The sequence below is a fragment of the Drosophila miranda genome (genome assembly GCF_003369915.1).
Source record: "Drosophila miranda strain MSH22 chromosome Y unlocalized genomic scaffold, D.miranda_PacBio2.1 Contig_Y9_pilon, whole genome shotgun sequence".
NCBI classification, from domain to species: Eukaryota; Metazoa; Arthropoda; class Insecta; order Diptera; family Drosophilidae; genus Drosophila; species Drosophila miranda.
Window position 1 is genome coordinate 31,359 of NW_022881654.1, and position 23,372 is coordinate 54,730.

At 47.9% G+C, this 23,372-nt stretch overlaps 1 long non-coding RNA gene and 1 pseudogene across 1 annotated transcript; both read right to left on the reverse strand.

The window, feature by feature from the left end:
• Window positions 1–7,711: 7,711 nt before the first annotated feature.
• Window positions 7,712–10,064, reverse strand: LOC117195209 (annotated as a pseudogene).
• A 989-nt stretch (window positions 10,065–11,053) lies between these two features.
• On the reverse strand, window positions 11,054–12,078 carry LOC117195211. The gene is made up of 2 exons (XR_004474984.1): window positions 11,964–12,078; window positions 11,054–11,907 (listed from the first exon to the last, which is right to left on the reverse strand). It is a non-coding gene; the product is annotated as an uncharacterized LOC117195211 (long non-coding RNA).
• Between the last annotated feature and the right edge of the window lie 11,294 nt (window positions 12,079–23,372).

A 23,372-nucleotide genomic window follows, 5' to 3' on the forward strand; every position in this document is an offset into this window, starting at 1 on the left:
CCTCAAGCCGGCGACTACCGCTGCTGCTGCTGATGGTCTGCTGCTGCTGCTGATGGTCTGCTGCTGCTGCTGCTGCTGCTGCTGGCGTTCCTGGGTATGGGCCGCCTCCACCCAGTCGCCGATCTGGAACTGCTTCTGGCTGGTGAGATTGGGAATGGCCGCCCAGCTGTTGGGGCAGGGCAGGTCGGGGATGGGGCTTGTCGCCGAGTGGCCGTGATGGTGGTGTCGGCATTTGTGGGTCCTCACGATAACCCGGTAATGGTGGCTGGAGCCGGTCCAGGAATTGGAGGAAGTGCCTCCAACCAGGTGGCGGAGTCGGTGGATTGGCGTCTCAGTATCGCTGCGTTTGCCACGGTGCCGGTGGCTGCGCTGTCGGCGCTGGCTTCGCCGTCGGCGGCGCTGTCGAGCTGGCAGTGGAAATGGCTGATTTGGGGCGAAAAAGAGAGAGACAAAAATATTCGGCACTTGGACGGAGGGATCTTAAACTGGCCGGAATTACCTTGTCCATCAGCCTTGTCATGGTCTGCGAAGCATTAGTGAGACCAAAAGGCATTACCTTATACTGGTAGAGAGGTTTCCCCGCAACCGTGAACGCTGTTTTATCGCGTGAGCTCGGCTCTAAGGGAACTTGCCAATAGGCATCTTAAGATCCAGGCTCGAAATAAACAACGCCTTAGGAAGACGTCCTAGAATCCCATCAATTTGTGGTAACGGATACGCGTCTTTTTTGGTCACCGCGTTAACTTTCCTACTATCTAAACATAGCCTCACCTTTCCTGGCTTCTGCACCAATACTACTGGTGATGACCACGCACTATCGGATTCCTCTATCACCCTAAGCTGAGCATCCGATCTATCTCCGCATATAACAATTTCTCTACCGCAGGAGATACAGGGAAGTGTCTCTGCTTCACGGCTTTTGCATCACCTACATCAATTGAATGCGAAAGCAGAGCCGTCTTTCCTAGACCGGAAACGGAAAACGAAGGAAATAAATTGATGGTCGCTTGCAACTGGTCCATTTCCGCTCGGCTGAGGTTCTGCGGTTCATGAACTATCTCTGCCAGCGACATGCTGGGTGGTAATAAATCGAAACTTGACCAAAAATCGATCCCTAAATACAAGTCCTGGCTGAGCGTTGGAATAATGTGCAGCTCAAGGTCCTTCACTGCACCCTTATACTGCACCGGTGTCCGTAGTCGTCCCACTACCTCTTGCCTCCGTCCATCCGCAGTGGAAGCATTTACAACTCCTCTCTTAAAAGGAATTCGGCTTTGGATTACGCGTTCTGCTAACTTTCCGCCAATAACACTCATAGCTGCTCCGGTGTCCAATAGACCAAGGACGTTTGATCCAACAGGCGAACTTCCGCATATGGACGCTTGTCCTTCTGCTTGTAACGAATGCAATTTATCGCTTTCGCCGCCTGCCGGAACGCTCTCATCCTTCTTGCACTCCTTGTGAGGGACTTATTACTGGGTGGTCGTTGGTGAAAAGCGAATGGGATCTGGCATGGACTAGTTGTGGCCAGACTAAAGCTTGGTGTATGTCGGATTCTGATTTCTCAGACGGAAGCTGGGCGGTAGTTTTAAGTATCCCTACTGGGATTTCACCTCTGCACTCGACTGCTTGCGCTGAACACTGACCGGCTGGCGAGGTGGGTGTTCACTTTGCCGTTTTTTTGGCATTTGCTACACGACGGCTTATATTTATTAGGTGCTCCGCACCCAAAGCAAAAATTTTTCCTTTTGCTATCGCAATCGTGGTTAGCGATGCCCTCCTCTTTCGGCAGTTCCAGCAATCAGTGCCATGGCTGCCACCTCGTCCTCTTCTTCTACATCCGAGAATTCGGAGGCCTCCTCTAATTGGGCTTCCTCTACAATTCCGCAACCTGTTTCCGGAAAGGAATCAATTTCTGGTACCCATGACTCCGCCAATGTCGTCGAGAAACCCTCCCTTCTACGACAGACTTCTCTCAAACGTTCTACGGAGTCGATTTGGCATTCAGGAGCTCATGTCTAATTTCAGGTCGCAAATTGCGCCGTAAAGTTTCCACAATCGCTTTCTCTGACATGGGAGTTTCAAATCATCCATCAGCTGTACCAGGGCGTCGTGGAAGGAATCGAAAATTTTTCTTTTTCTTTTTGCTTCCTGTCCCTTATCGTTTCTCTGATATCCACATCGGTTCGAGAATCCCTAAACTGCTTTCTTAGGGCTTGGCATAACCGGTCCCATCTCATCGATCCGGAAGTCTTGTGGTAACGCCAATAAAATCTCTGGCCTTCGTCAAAAAGCAGACTGGCGTTACTGCACAGAACTGGAAAATTTCCCTCGAGAGTCTGATGCGTCAAAGCCTCTACCCTATAGAAGAAAATTATCAATGCTCAATCCTTCTTGGGTCCCATTGAAACGTAATTTCCAACTATTGAGGATATGGGCGACTTTGTCCGGTCGCTGACTCAGATCTGAGACTGCACTGCTTGGACGGTCGTAGCTCGGAAACTGTGCCGAATACTGACTATTCAGTCCCTGTCGGAATGTTTCCTCCACTTCTCTGTCCCTATTTTGTTGGACGGGTTATCCGCTTCCCACGTCTATTCCCTTGAGGAATGCTATTGCCAGTCTCTTGGAAATGTGCTGCTATGCTGGACTGAATGATTTGAGCCATTTTGTCCCGTGAGCTGGGCTACACCTCGCTTTGCATCGTGCTGATGGCCTGTGTAACCATGCTACTAACTCTTTCAGCGGTTATGGCTGCTCGTTTTGCTTGGCCTGGAACCTGGTATTATGAGGAGTACTTCTATCGACGCATAGCGTCTTGCATGTGGGACAGGTAGTATGGGTCTTGACATGTGACTCAATACAAGTTTTGTGAGACTCGTGCTGCACTTTGTTTTCAATGTAGGAGCCGAAGCAAAGTTTTCCCACACAACTGGCATTTTGGCGCGGAGCGTTCAGGCTCGTTATCGGGTTCTCCATTGTACAAAAAAATAAATCAAACTTAATTGCTAACTGTCCTGACAAAAATATATCCCACAAAAACTACACGACAAAACTAAACACTTACTTATCAAACGCAGACAAAACCAAAGTTAAAAATGTGTTAATAGTAAAACTAAAATTAAGTATTCTAGTTAAAAGTCAGATAACTTATGCTAGCAGCCTAAGATGACCTAAAATTCAAAATAATAAGTAATTTACGTGAACTCAAATTGCAAAGAGAACTGATTCCTCGAGTTATAATTCATAGCTTCCTACGTTGCCACTTAGGGTCAATGGCCCAGCAACCGCCACAGCTGTTCTCAAGTCTCGCTTCCTTGTACAGCGAGAGAGCTAGCAAATCAACAGCCCTACCAAATAACACACATGGAATGTAAACCACAAGAATAGAACGCAAAGAATATGATACGATAAAATAAAGTCATAAAATTTTTGCTAATCCCATGCGAAACGGACCCTATGCTAATTGAGACCCCAATTCCTAAGCACAAAAGAAATGAAAAGAATGTGTACGCGCGCAGACGCCTTGCACTTGTCGCTGTCTAATCAAACCAACAACAACTGCATGCGCGAGCCGTGGCCAGCTGCTGCTTTGATTCGCGCCGCTGTCGTCCAAAAATCTCGGCTCGGCACTCTATACTTGAAATGAGCATTCTGCTTCTGATTTCACTCGTGGCCAACGGAATTCTATAATCAGATAATCCGAGTATGTCCAACGCGCTAAAACTCATTAGCAGCAATGGCTAAGCCTTCCGCACAGTCCTTCAGCCGTGGGCAGGGTTCGTAAGTAAACGAGATTCCTCTGCAGTCCTATGCGCCGAAAGAACATGTTTAAGACTCCTGCCTCAGAAAAAGTAGGGTATTATTAAGATCGATGCACTTTTCGAACGCTCCTCAGACGTGGCCAGAAGACGCTCCAGAAGTCAAAACTTCTACTACCGTTTTCCGAATCGTCTGACGGACCCTCTACTTGGTGTTGAGAAAGAGATATTCTTGAGCATAACCACTTCCAGAGAACAATGTTGGTCAATGCCGTCTATGCTGAATCGGGAGTTTTAAAAACAACAAAAAGGATGTCACAGTGTTGATGGTGTCAACACCTGAAATAGGTGTGGCCCACGTTGGGCGCCAATTTTTAGTTATAATACTATATCTATGATTCATAATGTAACGTGTCACTACGCACGACTGTGTATATAAATCCTGCCAGGCTAGCTGTTATTCAGCGAAGGGAAGCACACGCTTTGGTTTCCGGCCTCTGCTCGTCGGCTATTGGAGTGATGTTCTTGCCCCCCTCCTGCTGGTGGCCTATACGCATTATACCGCGAATGAAGTAGCGTGTCACGACGAAATGCTTAACCGGAGACACTGTTTATCCCTGAATAGAATGGTGGATGTGTGCTGGAAAGGTATCTCAACTCCGCTCTGGTGTTGTCGAGGTCGTGTCGCGCACCCTACCATGGCCATTCCAAACCGTTCGATTTAATGACGGAATGGACCCTTTGTCCGGGGCGTCCTACATGGGGAATTTGCCAGCGAAAGCAAAGCGCTAGATTAATAATTATAAAGTTTATTCACTTACTGGCTAAAACAATAACATACAATACATAATATAATCACCCACATTAAAAGAATAGCTAAATGAAATATATGTATAAAAGTCTACAAATACTTGGCTATGTGCCATACAAATGATATACAAAACACGTCGAAATGGACAAACTAACTTGCTTGCTGATTCCGTAATGTTACGAAACAATGCGAGTGGGCTCTTCTCCTCTCACTCACCGACGGCCCTAGTTCCTTGTTTCAAGTTGTAATTTATTATAACAGAATTTAAGTCCACTCATACTTTTCTCCAGTTTATGGCTCCATCGGCGAAAGCGCTTTCCTCGATGAATACCTAAAGCTGCTGTGGCGAAGAACACTTAAATGGGCACAAGGTTGTGGGAAATCATATTGCAGATCGGCGAGAGTCACGAGAAGCCACTAACCGGAATCAAATCTAACTCTCTCCTAATTAACTCCGCACAGAAATCATAATTAATTACACATTTACAAACACGAATACAATTACTCCGTCAATCCGTTGCTTTCTCTTTTATACCCGATACTCAAAATGAGTATTGGGGTATATTAGATTTGTGGTAAAAGTGGATGTGTGTAACGTTCAGAAGGAATCGTTTCCGACCCCATAAAGTATATATATTCTGATCAGCATCAATAGCCGAGTCGATTGGGCCTGTCTGTCTGTCGTCTGTCCGTCTGTCCGTCTGTCCGTCCGTCTGTCCGTCCCTTCAGCGCCTAGTGCTCAAAGACTATAAGAGCTAGAGCAACGATGTTTTGGACCCAGACTTCTGTGATGTGTCACTGCTACAAAAATATTTCAAAATTTTGCCCCGCCCACTTCCGCCCGCACAAAGGGCGAAAATCTGTGGCATCCACAATTTCGACGATACGAGAAAACTAAAAACGCAGAATCGTAGAAGATGACTATATCTTCTAGAGTGCAAAATCTGAACCAGATCGTATAATTATTATAGCCAGCATCAAGAAAACAATTTCATTTTTTCTCGCCCTGTCTCTCTCTAACACACACGTAGCATAGGCGGCCTAGCTTAGAGTAAAACATTAGCGCCTAGATCTCAGAGACTATAAAAGCTAGAGCAACCAAATTTGGTATCCACACTCCTAATATATCGGACCGAGACGAGTTTGTTTCAAAATTTCGCCACACCCTTCCGCCCCCGCAAAGGACGAAAATCTGGGATATTCAAAAATCTCAGAGACTATTAAGGCTAGAGTAACCAAATTTGGTATCCGCACTTCTGTTAGATCTTACTATAAAACGTGTATCTCAAAATTTCGCCCACCCCCTTCCGCCCACACAAAGGACGAAAATCTGTTGCATCCACAATATTGCACATTCGAGAAAACTAAAAACGCAGAATCATAGATAATGACCATATCTATCAGATTGTTGAATCTGGATCAGATCAGATAATTTTTATAGCCAATAGGAACAAATCAATTTGCAGTGGCTACGCAGCGCCCGACGTCACGCTCAGACTGATTTTCTGTCTCTCTCGCACGCACTCCTTGTCGTGTCGTTTAATATTAGCGGCGTCTGCCGGAGGAGAGCCATACTGACTTAGTATCGGGTATAACTGTAGAGTTGCGGTGTCCGCAGCAACTCACAACGTTCCCCTCGTTTTATATTCTCTTTCTCCCGACTGTTATCTATGTTTCCTTTCCACCTCCTGGGCGAAAGGACACAGCACAAATTCTGCAGGTGAAAGGTACGCGAAAGCAAAGAAAAGGCCAAACGGCCAATCTCCGACGGTGCTAGATCGACACTTTCTCTCCGCGATCTGCTCGCGACCAAGGGACGGGCCCTCCTTATCTGCCGCGTCGCGCTTGACTACTAAAGTGCCGACGCCAACGCCTCGGGAAGCTAGCCGCTTGGGGGGACCGAGCGCTCCCCAAATGTCTTCTCCTCTGCTTCCACGCTCGCTTCTCCGATGGCTGAGCGCTTTCCAGACAATCCCAAAGGTTTAAACGCCACTTTGTTAGGCTTGCGGCTGCTGTTGTTTGCTGGCTGGCTTCCTTGGACGATCGAATCCGCACTGATTAACTCGATTTACTAAGCGCCAAGACTACAAATGGGACAACTCTTTATTCTCCTTTAGCCCTTCTCTTCTCTTCCCGCAGCACTTACCCAACCGACTCAGCGCTATACGGCTTCTGACGACTGAATAGCCCACTCGCCTTCAACCAAGAATTTCGCAGTCGAATCTTGGATTTAGATATTTAGATTCCCTAGAGTTTTTCTCTTCACTAAATTCTTGGTTTTTCCTTTTCGTCGGACCGATACGCAACCGACTCAATGGACTTTCACGAGGGAATAGCCGATAGGGACGCCAACGTTCTGGCGGTAAATCGTCTAACAGGTCCCTGGATGCATTTTCAACAGAGATAGCCTGACGTTTTGACCTGTTACCGTCTTTTTGGTTTTCCCTTGACCTGTCGTTCGCCTGCCACTCTGAGCACTAGATGGCGCCACAAAAACTCAGCATTCCCTGCTACAAGCGCTACACCCCGTATATGTTGTGCCGCAATCTGCTGCTGGCGGCGATTGCGTCCTCCACTGCTGCGGTAGCCAAACTCCCTATCATCCTAGCCGCCGCCGACGCCCCGCCCATGATGCGCAGCTCCGGATCGGAATGGGCATGCCCCATGGAGGGACCGAACCCGGAGTCATTGCCCGATCGCTGTGTCATCTTCATGGATCGCCGGAACGAGGGTGGCGGCTGGGAGCGGGCATACCGCTGTCCCCTCACCGACCGCTACCTGGAGCGGGCATTCCTCGGCCGCTTGGCCGTCCGCGTGCACACATAGCAGCAGATGCGCCAGTAGAGAAAACTATGAAAGAGAGAAGTGGTGTGGAGTGGAGTCATTAGCGGCGGAGTCACGCAGCTGTTTAAATGTCAGCGCGCAGAGGCTCACCGGAATGACGTAGCCATCACATCCCCAATGTTGGACAGGCAGATGAGCATCAGCGGGATGCCGACGATGGCATAGAAATCGTTGTCACCTTGCCCCAGTCGGATTTTAAGGTCTTTTAAGGCTTTATTTAGCTGTCACAAAGTTGAAAAGAGTAAACGTGTACATTTCCAAGTGCTGGAAACAAAAGTTTCACAACATATTTTGGGTGGCATCATTTTTACGCGCTAAAAAGTGAATTTTGAGTTTTGTGCTGTAAAATGGACACATCGAACAACGTACGCCTGCAACTTCAGCAGCAGCAGGCACGCAAATCGAATCAAAACATTCAGGTCTATGTGCGCGTTAGGTGAGTGCCCCATCTACGGGTAGTAGATCGCCCAATAAGTACGATTTCCATCCCTGCAGGCCGCTGAATGCACGCAAGCGATGCATACGCTCCGCAGAGGTTGTGGATGTGCTCAATCCACGCGAGATCCTCACACGCCACACCCTCGACTCGAAGTTGACGAAGAAGTTTACGTTTGATCGGAGCTTCGGCCCCGAGTCCAAGCAATGCGATGTCTATGCGGTGGTGGTGTCGCCCCTGATCGAAGAGGTGCTAAGCGGCTACAATTGCACGGTGTTCGCGTACGGACAGACGGGTACTGAACAGAACAGAACAGAAATAAGGTTAAAACTGGCACAGGGAGAGCTTTTGGTCGTGGCTCACCCAATTCCTGGCTCAGATGCTGCTTGGAGATTGCTGCTCCAGATTGTCCTGCATGCGATACTTGAACTGATCGCAGGCACTGCGTATCTTTTCATCGGTGTCCCTTCGCCGTTCGATGGTGCCATGAAGCTGCTCCGTTTCATTGGTGGCCAAATCTGCCACGGTCAGGATTTTGTGCGCCTGCGTCGTGAGCGTCTCCTCCGTTTTCATGTGCGAGGCCACCAGCTTCTCCTTGTAGTAGACTCCCCTTGGTGTCGGTTAGGTGCTGCTCCGTTTTCTTCAGCTCCTGGGTCTTCTCCACGAGACTCAGGCTCACCTCGTTGAAGGTCTTCTCCTTCGACTGCAGCTCATCTTTGAGGGCCTTCAGCAGCAACATCTTCTCGTTGAGCTCTCGATTCTGCGAGTCCATTTTCATGGTCATCTCCCCGTAGGTCTCCTCCGCCAGATAGATGCCATTCTTGTCTCGCGCTGCGAGGAGATCTCGCTTCAGTTTGTCAATCTCCTCGGTGTACTCCTTGAGGACCGTTTTCTTGGTTAGCTTCTGATTGACTTCTGGCTTATTCTGAATATTCTTCGCCCGATGCGCGTACTCCAGCGTGCTGAGTGTCTCGTCAATGTCCTTGTGCCCTGGCGAGATGGTGGCATTGATCGAGGTCTTTGTCCGGCCGCCCAGCGACTCCTGCAGCAGGCGCGTCAGCTTCGATTCGCGGTACGGGACATGGGGGGCCCGATCCACCAGAGCGGTAATCACACGGCCCAGCGTCAGGAGGCTCTGGTTGATTTTGACCGTCTCGCGCACGCGTATCCCCTTCTCGTTGCCCGCCTTGGAGACGTTCTCGCTGCCCGCCAGATCCACCAGATTGAGTTTTCCGATCTTCAGCATATCCTCGCCATCGATGCCGTTCTCACGAATGTGCACCACTATGGAGAAGACGGTGTGGCTGCGCGAGGACTGCGCGTTCATCAGGGTGGTCGCGGTCTTGCGTCGCTCCTTGCCCTTCTCCAGGAGCTTGTAGACATCGTCCTTGCTCTGGACAGTGATCACCTCGAGGCCCTGGATGATCACCGAACCCTTCTTTGTGCTATCGTCGAAGATGCGTATCTTTGTGGAGTCATCGGTGGAGAGGAGGTCGCACAGCTCCTCGTTGTACAGCTCCAGGTAGGAGATGCGCATCGTAAACTCAACTTCCATCATGCGGAGTTCGTCGAAAAGGTGACTCAAGGCACGCGGTATGATGCCCACATCAGAGTCCTACAAAAGGGCCAAAGACAAAAGACAGGTAGAGCAGCAATTAACGTTTGAACCGCCTCCCTCGTCCGATTCTAGGAATTAGAAAAACTGGTTCCCCTCTACTCACATCTTCCCAAGAGGACTTCAACTCCGCGGTCTCATTCCCCACCATCGTGTGCGTCTTGCCAGTACCCGTCTGTCCGTACGCGAACACCGTGCAATTGTAGCCGCTTAGCACCTCTTCGATCAGGGGCGACACCACCACCGCATAGACATCGCATTGCTTGGACTCGAGGCCGAAGCTCCGATCAAACGTAAACTTCTTCGTCAACTTCGAGTCGAGGGTGTGGCGTGTGAGGATCTCGCGTGGATTGAGCACATCCACAACCTCTGCATACAACCGTATGCATCGCTCGCGTGCATTCAGCGGCCTGCAGGGATGGAAATCGTACTTATTGGGCGATCTACTACCCGTAGATGGGGCACTCACCTAACGCGCACATAGACCTGAATGTTTTGATTCGATTTGCGTGCCTGCTGCTGCTGAAGTTGCAGGCGTACGTTGTTCGATGTGTCCATTTTACAGCACAAAACTCAAAATGCACTTTTTAGCGCGTAAAAATGATGCCACCTAAAATATGGTGTGAAACTTTTGTTTCCAGCACTTGGAAATGTACACGATTACTCTTTTCAACTTTGTGACAGCTAAATAAAGCCTTAAAAGACCTTAAAATCCGACTGGGGCAAGGTGACAACGATTTCTATGCCATCGTCGGCATCCCGCTGCTGCTCATCTGCCTGTCCAACATTGGGGATGTGATTTTTTGATTTGTAAACTTGCTCAGGGCACTTAGTGTGACCCTGAAGCGTACTTTATTAATGTTCTTATTACTAGGTGCAACATATAACATTATTTATGGAAACATTACAATTTTTTTAACATTTAGGTATTTTTTTTTTATTTTACGGTAACATTGATAATAACAGACAGAAAAATACTAGACAGTTATCGATTATTGCTCTTGTAAACAAAAGTTAAGTTAAGTCTAAGTCTAAGCTATGTCTTTTTCTGACTTAGGCATAAAAATTTTGTGACGCCGCTCCTGGAACCCTCATCCAGTGCGAAACGGAGGCTTGGACGACAGGGAGACCTCCAAGCATCGGCAACGCAAGCGCGGCATCGTCTCGTCCCTCCCTTCCTGGCCGAATCCAGCCGATGCCACTCTAAGACGAACGGCGACGCATATGCTTCTTTCTGTGAATGATATGAAACTCCTGGCTGATTTTAATATTATTTTATTTTCAGGTTTATGTTTTGTAGGTTTGGCGATCAAGCGTCAGGAATCCAGTTAGGTAATTTGTGTTGTTATATTTATTGGATTTTTAACCTTTGTTTTGACTGATTTTAATTATTTTCTATTTACAGGTTCGATTGGTCCATTGGGAGGTTTGCGTTGAGTTTGGTAAGTAAGTCTATCAGGCAGGCTCCGTTTTTCATTTACTTTTGCGGATTACGTTTTCAGCCAAAACGTTTCGTTTTCGTTTTAAGGTGCTCCAGTTTTCACATATTTTTTTTATTGATATGTTTCTTTTTTCATCGTTTCTGGCAAACAAAAACAGCTGACCTGGCTGCTTTGTAAAAATACAGCGTGATTAAAATGCCTTTTATTTTTTCAATTGCTTGTTTTGAAGCAAAACGATTGCAGAAATTACGTGATCTAAGAAGATCTAGACATCTTAGATGCAACACTTGTGTATTTAACATGTCTGACGAACTGTGAGTAACAGCATGCGTATTGAAAATTAAATTGCTAATGGTTAAGCTTTCAGATTTGTGAAGTCATTTCGGATCGACAAAAAAACTTTCAAAATGATTTTGGAGAAAGTTCAACCCCATTAAGGTGTTACCAGGAAGTTATCTCCCTCTACGCAATTGGCTTCAGTAATGTGATATCTCGCCACTGGCTGCTACCAGTGGGCAGTTGCCAAAGACCACCATATAAACATTGGACGCAGTACATTTGGAAAGATTCTTCACAAACTTATTCCGTTGATGGACAATCATATGAATATTTCTATCGGAACTTTAAATTGCCTCGAATTGGTGCCTGTGTGGATGGAACTCACATCAGAATACTAAAGCCTGTACAAAACCACTCCGTGTTCTATAATAGGAAATGATTTTATAGCATGAATGCCATGGTGGTGTGTAACTACAACATGGAGATAATTGCTATTGATGCCACGCACCCTGGTTCGTGCCATGACTCCATCATTTGGAATCACTCCCCTGCTAGGGAATATTGCCACATATATATTGCTAGTGGCCACATAGCTTGGCCACTTCCTCCTCCAATTCCCCAAGCGATTGCTGAGCGAAGGGCCCTCCACCTGTAGCTCGAGTTTCTGATTTGTTTTTCGCCATCTTCTTGCGGATGTTTGTTTTCCAATCTGCCCAAACCTGAAATTGTAGAATTGAATATAGTAGTGTGCTACCTTTTGTTGTGCAACACATACCTTTTTCCAACCCAATGCGTCCTTGATTGGCAGCCCAACAGCATTGAGAGCGCCGCAAAGCTCTGTCCGGGTTGTCTTTCATAAAACCCACCAGGATTTCATCTTGATTTATGCTTTCCCTGGATATAAAGAACAAAGCGGTAATTTTGAAATAAAAAATTAATTTGCTGCACTTATGTACATTTTGAAGTCCGAACTAAATTGGGCGGGAAACAGCTGTGCTCACCCAGATGTTCTGTTAAGCGCATGTTACAAGCACAGTCTGAGCTGTTACATGCACATTTGTGCTGTTATACGCAAAAATTTATTACTTGCCAACGTTCCGATAACCAAATCGGAATGCGTCAGCTGCTTACACCAAAACGAAATTTGTTGTTGCTGTGGCCAATTTTGTCCGAACCAAATTTGAGGTTGGTTTAAAATAAAATTATTTATAAAGAAAGCACAAGTTAAATTACCCTGATATAGGTATCAAGTTTATGTTAATGCATCAATAAGTCATCTATTTTTTTCCTTTTGCAATTAAGGTTCGTTTTGTTGTATAAAAAGCCGTTTACTTTTCATTTCGTCAACGAAAATGTTTTCGTTTTGAAAACGAAGAAATCTTGCGGAATGGGAAAAAGAGAGCCCCAATTTATGTGATTTCAAAAGTAAATCGGAAAACTTTTGTGAAAGTGAAAAACGGAGCCTGGCTGTATATGTGCTTTTCCTTTGGTTAATTTTAGCTGCATTTTATTTGAAGGCTAAATTAATTTATTTAGAGGTTTGTGTTGAATTTGGTAAGTCAGTTTATTTCTGTTTTGGCTGTTTTTGATTGTATTTTATTTGCAGGTTTTGATTGGTTTGTTTGGAAGGTAGCGTAGTAAGTGAATTAATTTGTGTTTTGACTGATTATTGAATGTATTCTATTTGCAGGTTCAATTGGTTTATTTGGAGGTTTGCGTTGTGTTTGGTAAGCGAGTCTATTTCTGTTTTGGCTGATTTTGATTGTATTCCATTTGCAGGTTTTGGTTGGTTTGTTTGGAAGCTAGCGTGGTAAGTAAATTAATTTGTGTTTTGACTGATTTTAATTTTATTTTATTTGCAGGTTCAATTCAATTGGTTTATTTGGAGGTGTGCGTTGAATTTGGTGAGCGAGTTTATTTCTGTTTTGGCTAATTTTGATTGTATTTTATTTGCAGGTTTTGATTGGTTTGCTTGGAGGTGATTTGGTAAGCGGTTTAAGTTATGTTTTGGCTGCTTTTAATAAGTTTTATTTGTAGGCTTATATTTTCTGGATTTGGTGATAATGTGTCCATTTTTGCTGTGCCATTGGACCAAGTCTTAACCATTCGGCTGGAAGACGCCTTCCTCTTCATCCCCTCTGTGGTCTGGCACTATAATTCTTTGTATACCCAATGGTTGACCCCTGATTCTTTCAAGTATTGTTTCCCTAGTGTATTTCCCCTTAGCATACATTTTTCTGTACACGTTTATTTGTAGTTCGCAGAATCTGTACAGGTTTTAGCCTTTTCCAGTCTTTCCTGTTCTTCATTTTCTAACCTCAGCAGAGTAGGAAGTCCTTTCCTCAGGATGGGTACATACTTCTCTACTATAACTTTGCGCTCAGCTTCGGAATAGTATCGAGTCGGATCCAGATCTGGATTTGGTTGTTCCTGACGTTGTCCATTACTACGCGGGAGGATAAACTTCCGGAGTATATTGTCATATCTGTGGCGGCTAGATTTCAATCTATTAGGGACATGGGGGTTGGTCAGCAGTCTGGCCACTTCGGAGTTTGAGTGATCCACGAGTGAGTTAGCCGCTAGCTTTCTCGTAAACCTCCTGTCGTTTCTTGTGTATCTTGTGGCCCTAACTGCCCTCCTCACTAGTCTTCTCTTTTTTGGTTTGTGATGTGCACGGGAACAAAAGTTTGTCAAGGATAGTAATGGGTGTGGTGGAGGAAGGGCGGCACGGCACACGACAGACACCACAAAAGAACAGGGCAACACAGAAAAACGTCAATGGCGACACGGCAAAGAACAACGAAAATGCGACACGAAACGGCACGAAACGGTTATAGCACGTCCGACGATCGCGACCTCTCGAGCGGGTGGACGAGATGAGAGTGGCGGACGAGGTTCATGGTGGAACTCTCACATGTCCACCAACTCTCACACTCTCCCCCCCACTCGGGAGACCCGGTCGCCGATCGTCATTTACCGGTGCTCTCACCCCCGGTTCCACTTTCACTCACCCCAATACTGAGTGAGATGAAAGTAGTCCGAGGGCAGCAGCACCGATAAGTAGGCAATGGAGACTTAGAATGGCCGTTTGTTATAGTGGCTGTCTGTGTTGTCGTTGGTTAATGGCTAGTGTCTTATGTTCTTTGGCTCTGTGTATTGGCTGCTCTGTTGTTGGGGGATGGGATGGAAAGGGAAGGGGGAAATTTGCCTGCTCCCGTATAACCACCCGGATACTTTCAACTTCCGGATGTTACGATCCGGGCGCGTGACGCTCCGAAGAGTCGACCGCATAGCATCATGTGGGCGGTTGAAATGGCTTTGTTGGGGCATTTGGCAGAGTGGCGTAGATTGGCAGTGTTCATTTTGTTCCTGCTCAACCGCATTTGGTCTTTAGTTGCTTTGAAGTGGGTAGGGGGTGGGAGGAAATGGCTGGGCGTAATTGCCGAATTTGAGACCGATAACACACTGGCATTGAGAAATGCATTTTAAATTTGAATTGGCTTTTTGGTGTGCTATCGGTCAGTCTGGTATTTGCGTGGTATTTTTGGTAATACCACGTGTCAAGGGGAATTATGGGAATGGCAGATAGGTTGGGAAGAAGAGTAAGTAGGTAATAAAACTAATTAGAAACTACGAAAAATATACAATTAACTACAGAAAAAACTACATTAATTTACAAAAACTTATTCCTAATATCACAGGCTATCAACTAAAACTATGGACAAACTATCTACGGACATGCAAAAACTACAGAAACAACAGTATTGACATCTACAACAAATACATTGATGCAGACAAGGTAAAATAAACGATAATTGACATACATTTACAACATATAAACATATTAATTATATTTATTTTATTTCTAACAGGAGGACAAACAACAACGGAGCACCGGCGGGCATAACAAACGCAATGCGAACATTACGCTGTATACCGGCCGGCTCTGTTGTCCCCCTGTGTGCTGTTTATTGGCTGGCTGGATGTGTGTATTGGCGTGCATCGTGGGCAAAGGTGTTCATTGACGAGCGGCTCTGGTCCGGCCGCCCACGTTGCATCTGTCAGGTGGAGATGGCGCCTCCAATCGAGTGGCACTGGTCCGGCCCCCCGAGATGCGATCGTGGAATGGAGTGGCATTGACATCGGTGTGTGATGCCAACGAATCATGATATTGGCCGCATCCAAGTGGCGAACTGGTCCGGCCACCAGGATGCGTTGTCGATTTTGTTGTTGTTGGCCGCATCCGAGTGGCTGCTGGTCCGGCCACCCAGGATGCGTTGTCAGTTGTATTGGCCTCCTCGGCCACGTTCGTCGTCGGACTGTAATGGCGTTTTGAGTGGCTGCTGGTCCGGCCACCCAGATGAGGAGGTGTTTGTTTTGGCTTTGATTTTAATTTATGTTTATTTGCAGGTACTGTCGGCGTTTGGATGTTATTTGTGGCGACCCTTGTCTGGTTGGTGTTGGAGTAAAACAGCAGGTGAGTATTTTGTGTATTGGCTGTCTGCTTCTCCCTCCTGTTTCTTCTTCTTTTGCAGGATTTGCTGGCGTCCGGCGGCTCAACACTGGGCCATCCCGCCTTCACATAATTGGCATGAGAGACGGGCACGACCCAGTGGAGCGGCAACAGGTGCCAGCATCTTCGTCGTCGTTGTAAATGGCAGCTACTGGTTTGGAGTGGCGTGACGTCATTGTGATGGTCGTATTGACGTCTTTTTCCTTTGTTGCAGTGGCTGGCCTCTGGACTTCTGTTGGAATTGACGGTAGTGCTGCTGATGAGGCTTCCAAATTTCCAAATTTTCCAAAGGGAAAAAGAGAGAGACAAAATATTCGGCACTTTGACGGAGGGACTAAACCTCAGACACGTCTCGACTCCACAACGTTCACGACACGACTTTCCATTTGGTGTCAAGTGTGTGTGTGTGTGTGTGGTGTGAGTCAAGAAAGTGAAGTGGGGCCACGCTCAAAAGTATGCTGTCTCTTCCTTGTAATTCTCCCTAACTTAAAATTTGATTTGCAATCCCCTGTGAGTTCGTCAACTTGATGTTTTGTTGGCTGTAATGCGGTATAGGGTCTTCAGTCCCCTCTACTACCCTTGCCGCCTGCTGAGGGCAGACGACTAGGGATGTAGCATGTACATGTGGGCGGGCAGTTTATAGGGGGCGTAGTTGTGCAATGCGAAGACTAGCATTTTTGGCTCAATTTAGGCCGTAGTGGTGGTGTGGCGGCAACTGGTGCTGATTGGAAAGTCGATTTGAAACCGATAATCAATTGTCAGCACCGTTGCCGCCGAAGATTTATCACAGATTGTAATAATTTTGTAGTGGGGTGTCGGAGAACCGCACTAATTACGAAAATAACAATGGGGTGTGAAGAAGGGGTTAAAGAAATGAGATCGAAAATTCAGAAAGTACAGTGTTGCAACACGTAGTCAATTGAGGAATAGATAAAGAGAAAAGGTAAACAATGCAGGTGCTTTGTGTGGAAAATAAGAGGAAATACACTAAATAAAAAGAGACAAGCACTTGCAGAAATAACAATACAGATAAGTAGTAGACTGGAGTGAAAACGACGGAAAAACAGGTAATAAAAGAGATACTACACTGGAACAAACACGAGACAAAACAGGTACAATTGATTTACGTTTACAATATTACAATAGAAATAACAATTTAAAATAATGTCTATATCTTTTTCTATAATTACAGGGAAGACAAGAAACAGCGGAGCATCGGCCGGCATAGCAAAACACAATGCTTGTAAAGACATTGCGTTGCACGGTATGCCGTGCACCGGCCGACCCCGTCGTCCCCCCTGGTCATCGAAATTGGCGTCATCCGAAGTCGTCAGAAGTAGGTGCAATTAGCACCTCGTCGTCGTTGTGGCTGTGGCTGCCCTCTTGGAGAACCAGTGGCACTGGTCCGGCCACCAGCTGGGATCCAGGAGTAGACGGCACACATATTACTGTGGCGACACGGGTCCGGCCACCAAAGTGAAATGGATGTGAGTGTGTGTGTGCGTCGGCAATTGTGGCCCTAATGTAGAGCGAGTGGCACTGGTCCGGCCACCAGCTGTGGGCAATGGCGGTCAACGACACACCTACTCGAACGGCACAGGTCCGGCCGCCCAAGTATAATGGATGTTTGTGTGTGTGTGTCTGAATGGCTGGCGGTAAGTATTTTGAGAGCCCTTTTTAATCGTATGTGTGGCTGATGGATTTTTTCCTTTTCCAGGACCATAGGGCACTCTGAATGCCATGGCACTGGATCCGGGCACCAACTAAGGACGATGGCGGACACGACACACATAACTCGAACGGCACAGGTCCGGCCGCCCAAGTGTAATGGGTGTTTGTGTGTGTGTGTCTGTTTTTGGCTATTCTAGCAATCACCAACGCACTGCATTCGATTTGAATTTGTCCGGCCGTATGATTTTGCAAGTGTGTATGGCAGCATTTTTATTCGTTTATGTTTTATTTAATGGCTTTGATGGCGGCAGCGTCCGTTGTTCATTTTTGTTGTGGCATGCGAGTGATATACATTTGTCATTTAATCCAATGCAGTGGCAGAGATGTGTCCAATTAGTACACAGCGTTCCAGGATATCTGGTTGTCAAGCTGGTACCTCATGTTGCGGGCGTAGGCCTTACTGTCATCCATGGAGTCGTCATCTGTCCACATCTCATCGTCATCATTTTCTTCATCCATTTCAGGATCCGTCTCTGGAATGCCGGCTGGCGTTGGCCCTAACGTTTTTTGTGGTTGGCCCTAACGTTTTTTGTGGTGGCTGTGATCGTGGTGGTTTCTTTGACCGCCTGGCTGCTGGAGCTGGGGCAACCACTGTTGCTGCTGCCATTGTTGGTGGATTTTCCGATGTTTCTGGAACTGCTGGAGTTGCCGTCACTGCCTGGGATTGGATGAGCGAGGTGAGTAATGACATCATCACTTCCAGCCTCTTTTCCAATCGCGTCATCCTCTGCGTATTCTCCAACAGTGCCTGGCTGCAGGATCCCTCGAAAGATTGGCGTTTCGGCTGCATCTTCTGCCGGGAGCGTGCATTGGCAAGCTGCTGCTGCTGCTGTCGCTGTTGTTGTTGTTCGCGCTGCGGCTGCTGTTGCAGCTGCTGTAGCTGCTGCTGTTGTGGTGCCTGGGAACGGCTCAATGGCTGCTCTGGACGTCGTCGCCCAGTGCGTGGGCCAGAGGCAGCAGGCGTCTGTTTTTTTGTCTGTATTGTCTGCTGCTGCTTCTGCTTCTGCTGATGTTGTTGTTGTCCTCTTCGTCGCCCAGGAGAGGAGACATTGAGTGGCGTCCATGCTGCCTGCTGCTGCTGTCCGCGCCAGGGATTGGCTGGCGTTTGAGCTGGCTGTTGCTGCTGCTGTCGGCGCCCTGGATGTGCTTGTGTTGTTTTTGCTGGTGGCTGCTGCTCTGGCAATGGCTGCAGAAGCGAGTTGCGCTTGCGACGCAACTCCTGCATGGCCACTCGGTGCGACAGAAGGCGGCCCCTTGCTGCCTTGAATGCCGGACATCCCTTGTAGGCGCTGATGTGGGCGCCCTGGCAATTGGCGCATTTAGGAGCGTCTGCTCTTGGCTTGGCACATGCCGTGGACGCGTGGGCACCCGCACACTTCATACAGACGAATGAACGCCTGCAGTAGGTGCGGGTGTGCCCAAAAGCCTGACATCTGTGGGGGGGGGGGAATAATTGTCGTTGGTTGGTGCTGTCGCTGCAGCATCCGAATTTGTCTGGCATTGGCATACTCAGGAAGGGCAGCTGGAGCAGCCAACGCCGCCGCCGCCGCCGCTGCTGCTGTGGGTTCCTGTGCCGCAACTACTAGTTGCATTTGCAGGTGAGTGAGGTAGAGCTAGTGGAGCATTGGCAGTGGCAGGGGCGGGGGCAGGTGTATTTTGTGTAATTGTCCGCTGATGTTGTTGCTGGTTTGATTGTTGGTGATGGGGATGGTTTTGAATTTGGGGATATGGGATTTGCTTGCTGTTGGTTACTTTCCGGAGTCGTCGTTTGGCCGATGCATGATTGGCATCCAAATTGTCGTCGTCATCGTCATCAAACTCAACAACCATAACATCACTGTCATCATCATCCACCTTGGCGCGGACGCTCTTCAGTGGCGAACGGGCCGCTGCAGCAGAGGTGGATGGGATATCATCGGTATTGGCTGTGTTTGCTGCTGCTGATGTTCCTCTGGCGGCGGTGGTGGGGGGGGGTCCGCCAGTTAACATTGCTGTTAACAGGCATCGTCTGGCTGCCGACGTAATCGCAGTTGTCGTTTTTGTGTTTGATGTCGCTGTTTGTGTGCTGATGTATGTCATCATTGTATTTGTGGTTGTGGTTGTGGTATTGGCTGTGTGCATTGCATTTGGAACCGCTGCTGTGGCCGATCGAGCGGGGTTTGTGCCATGGCTGTGCTTCGAGTTCGAACTCGCTCCCGAACGGTCACTCGAACACGAATCTTTTGTTGGCTGCTGTTCGTGCAGAGGCTGCTCGAGTGCCCTCTCGTACTGTCGCTGGTACGAGGTCGTTATCCGCTCTCTCTTTGCGCCACTGCCGCTGCCGACGCCGCCAATGCCTCAAGCCGGCGACTACCGCTGCTGCTGCTGCTGCTGCTGGCGTTCCTGGGTATGGGCCGCCTCCACCCAGTCGCCGATCTGGAACTGCTCCTGGCTGGTGAGATTGGGAATGGCCGCCCAGCTGTTGGGGCAGGGCAGGTCGGGGATGGGGCTTGTCGCCGGAGTGGCCGTGATGGTGGTGTCGGCATTTGTGGTCCTCACATACCCGGTAATGGTGGCTGGAGCCGGTCCAGGAATTGGAGGAAGTGCCTCCAACCAGGTGGCGGAGTCGGTGGATTGGCGTCTCAGTATCGCTGCGTTTGCCACGGTGCCGGTGGCTGCGCTGTCGGCGCTGGCTTCGCCGTCGGCGGCGCTGTCGGAGCTGGCAGTGGAAATGGCTGATTTGGGGCGAAAAAGAGAGAGACAAAATATTCGGCACTTGGACGGAGGGACTAAACCTCAGACACGTCTCGACTCCACAACGTTCACGACACGACTTTCCATTTGGCAAGTGTGTGTGTGTGTGTGGTGTGAGTCAAGAAAGTGAAGTGGGGCCACGCTGAAAAGTATGCTGTCTCTTCTTTGTAATTCTCCCCTAACTTAAAATTTGATTTGCAATCCCCTGTGAGTTCGTCAACTTGATGTTTTGTTGGCTGTAATGCGGTATGTGGTCTTCAGTCCCCTCTACTACCCTTGCCGCCTGCTGAGGGCAGACGACTAGGAATGTAGCATGTAAATGTGGGCGGGCAGTTTATAGGGGGCGTAATTGTTTTATGCGAAGACTAGCATTTTTGGCTCAATTTAGGCCGTAGTGGTGGTGTGGCGGCAACTGATGCTGATTTGAAAGAAGAAGGGGTTAAAGAAATGAGATCGAAAATTCAAAAAGTGCAGTGTTGCAACACGTAGTCAATTGAGGAATAGATAAAGAGAAAAGGTAAACAATGCAGGTGCTTTACGTGGAAAATAAGACCCCTACTACAGATAAGTAGTAGACTGGAGTGAAGACGACGGAAAAACAGGTAATAAAAGAGATACTACACTGGAACAAAGACGAGACAAAACAGGTACAATTGATTTACGTTTACAATATTACAATAAACATAACAATTTAAAATAATGTCTATCTCTTTTTCTATAATTACAGGGAAGACAAGAAACAGCGGAGCATCGGCCGGCATAGCAAAACACAATGCTTGTAAAGACATTGCGTTGCATACCGGCCGACCCTGTCGTCCCCCCTGGTCGTCGAAATTGGCGTCATCCGAAGTCGTCAGAAGTAGGTGCAATTAGCACCTCGTCGTCGTTGTGGCTGTGGCTGCCCTCTTGGAGAACCAGTGGCACTGCTCCGGCCACCAGCTGGGAGCCAGGAGTAGACGGCACACATATTACTGTGGCGACACGGGTCCGGCCGTCAAAGTGAACTGGATGTGAGTGTGTGTTATTTTTTTTTTTTATACCCGATACTCAAAATGAGTATTGGGGTATATTAGATTTGTGGTAAAAGTGGATGTGTGTAACGTCCAGAAGGAATCGTTTCCGACCCCATAAAGTATATATATTCTTGATCAGCATCAATAGCCGAGTCGATTGAGCCCTGTCTGTCTGTCCGTCTGTCCGTCCGTCCGTCCGTCCGTCCGTCCGTCCGTCCGTCTGTCCGTCCGTCCGTCCATCCGTCCGTCCGTCCGTCCGTCCGTCCGTCCGTCCGTCCGTCCGTCCCCTTCAGCGCCTATTGCTCAAAGACTATAAGAGCTAGAGCAACGATGTTTTGGATCCAGACATCTGTGAAATGTCACTGCTACAAAAATATTTCAAAACTTTGCCTTGCCCATTTCCGCCCCCACAAAAGACGAAAATCTGTGGCATCCACATTTTTAAAGATACGATAAAACCAAAAATGCAGAATCGTAGAAGATGACTATATAATCTAGAGTGTAAAATCTCAACCAGATCGTATAATTATTATAGCCAGAATCAAGAAAACAATTTCATTCTTTCTCGCTCTGTCTCTCTCTAACACACAGGTTTCATGGTCGGCTTTGCCAATTGCAAAATATGAGTTCAAGGATCTCAGAACCTATAAGAGCCAGAGCAACCAAATTTGGTATCCACACTCCTGTGATATCGGACCTTGACCGTTTTGTGTCCAAATTTCGCCACACCCCCTTCCGCCCCCGCAAAGGACGAAAATCTGGGCATCCACAAATCTCAGAGACTATTAAGGCTAGAGTAACCAAATTTGGTATCCGCACTTCTGTTAGATCTCACTATAAAACGTTTATCTCAGAATTTCGCCCCACCCCTTTCCGCCCCCACAAAGAACGAAAATCTGTTGCATCCACAATATTGCACATTCGAGAAAACTAAAAACGCAGAATCATAGATAATGACCATATCTATCAGATTGCTGAATCTGGATCAGATCAGATCATTTATAGCCAAAAGGAACAAATCAATTTTCACTGGCTACGCAGCCCCCGACGTCACGCTCAGACTGATTTTGTGTCTCTCTCGCACGCACTCCTTGTCGTGTCGTTTAATATTAGCGGCGTCTGCCGGAGGAGAGCCATACTGACTTAGTATCGGGTATAACTGTAGAGTTGCGGTCTCCGCAGCAACTCACAACGTTCCCCCTCGTTTTTTTTTTTGTTGTGTGACTACAGGAAAGCTTCATGCCGACTCAGCCGAAGCCGAAGTGAGGGACTCTAACCGCTCTTAAACCAACCACACCTATCCCGGATCCCGGCGGTACTGTCGCGAGATATTACTTCGCCGGGGGGAGATGCCCGTAGGGCTCTTCTCTTAATAATCTCCTTTATCCTTTATCTCCTTGCATTGCGTGCTCTTTCTTCGCGACGCAGTTTGGTAGCCATAGTTACGGCCATGAATCTAATCGCGGCCCAGTTTCCTTCCGACTCCAGCAGGCATTCTGCCAGGTTTGTCACCGCTGGCATTCTTCCAAGCTTGTTGCTTAGATCCTCTCGTTCTTGCCGAAATCTTGGACATTCGAAGAAGCAGTGCTCTGCGTCTTCGATGACCCCTGCGCAGACCACGCAGAAGGGGTCGTCCTCGTGCTTAAACCTATGCAGGTAGGCTTTAAAGCAACCGTGTCCTGTCAGCAGTTGTGTCAGGTGATACTCCACTTGTCCATGGCTACGGTTCAGCCAACTCTTCAGGTCTGGGATTAGCCTATGGGTCCATCGCCCTTTGCTGCTGTTATCCCACGAATCTTGCCATTGCAAGATTGTGCGCTGCCTTAAGGCACCTCTGGTGTCCTGGTCCGTAGTCCCCAGGGTTCGCTGTGCCCTGATTCCTGCGGCTTCTCTTGCCAGCAGATGGATGGGAATCATTCCTGCTACCACAAGCGCGGCGTCTTGGGATACCGTTCTGAATGCGCAACACACCCTCAGGGCACACAGCCTCTGGACTGCGTTGCATTCTCGGGCATATGTTTTATGCTTCATTGCATCAACCCATATTGGTGCAGCGTACGTTAGCGTTGAGCCAACTACGCTCGCTAATAGCTTTCGCCTTGGCTGTTTCGGGCCTCCGGTGTTGGCCATGATGCGGGATAGGGCCACTGCCGTCTTTCCTGCTTTGCTGCTTGCATACGCCATGTGATGCTTG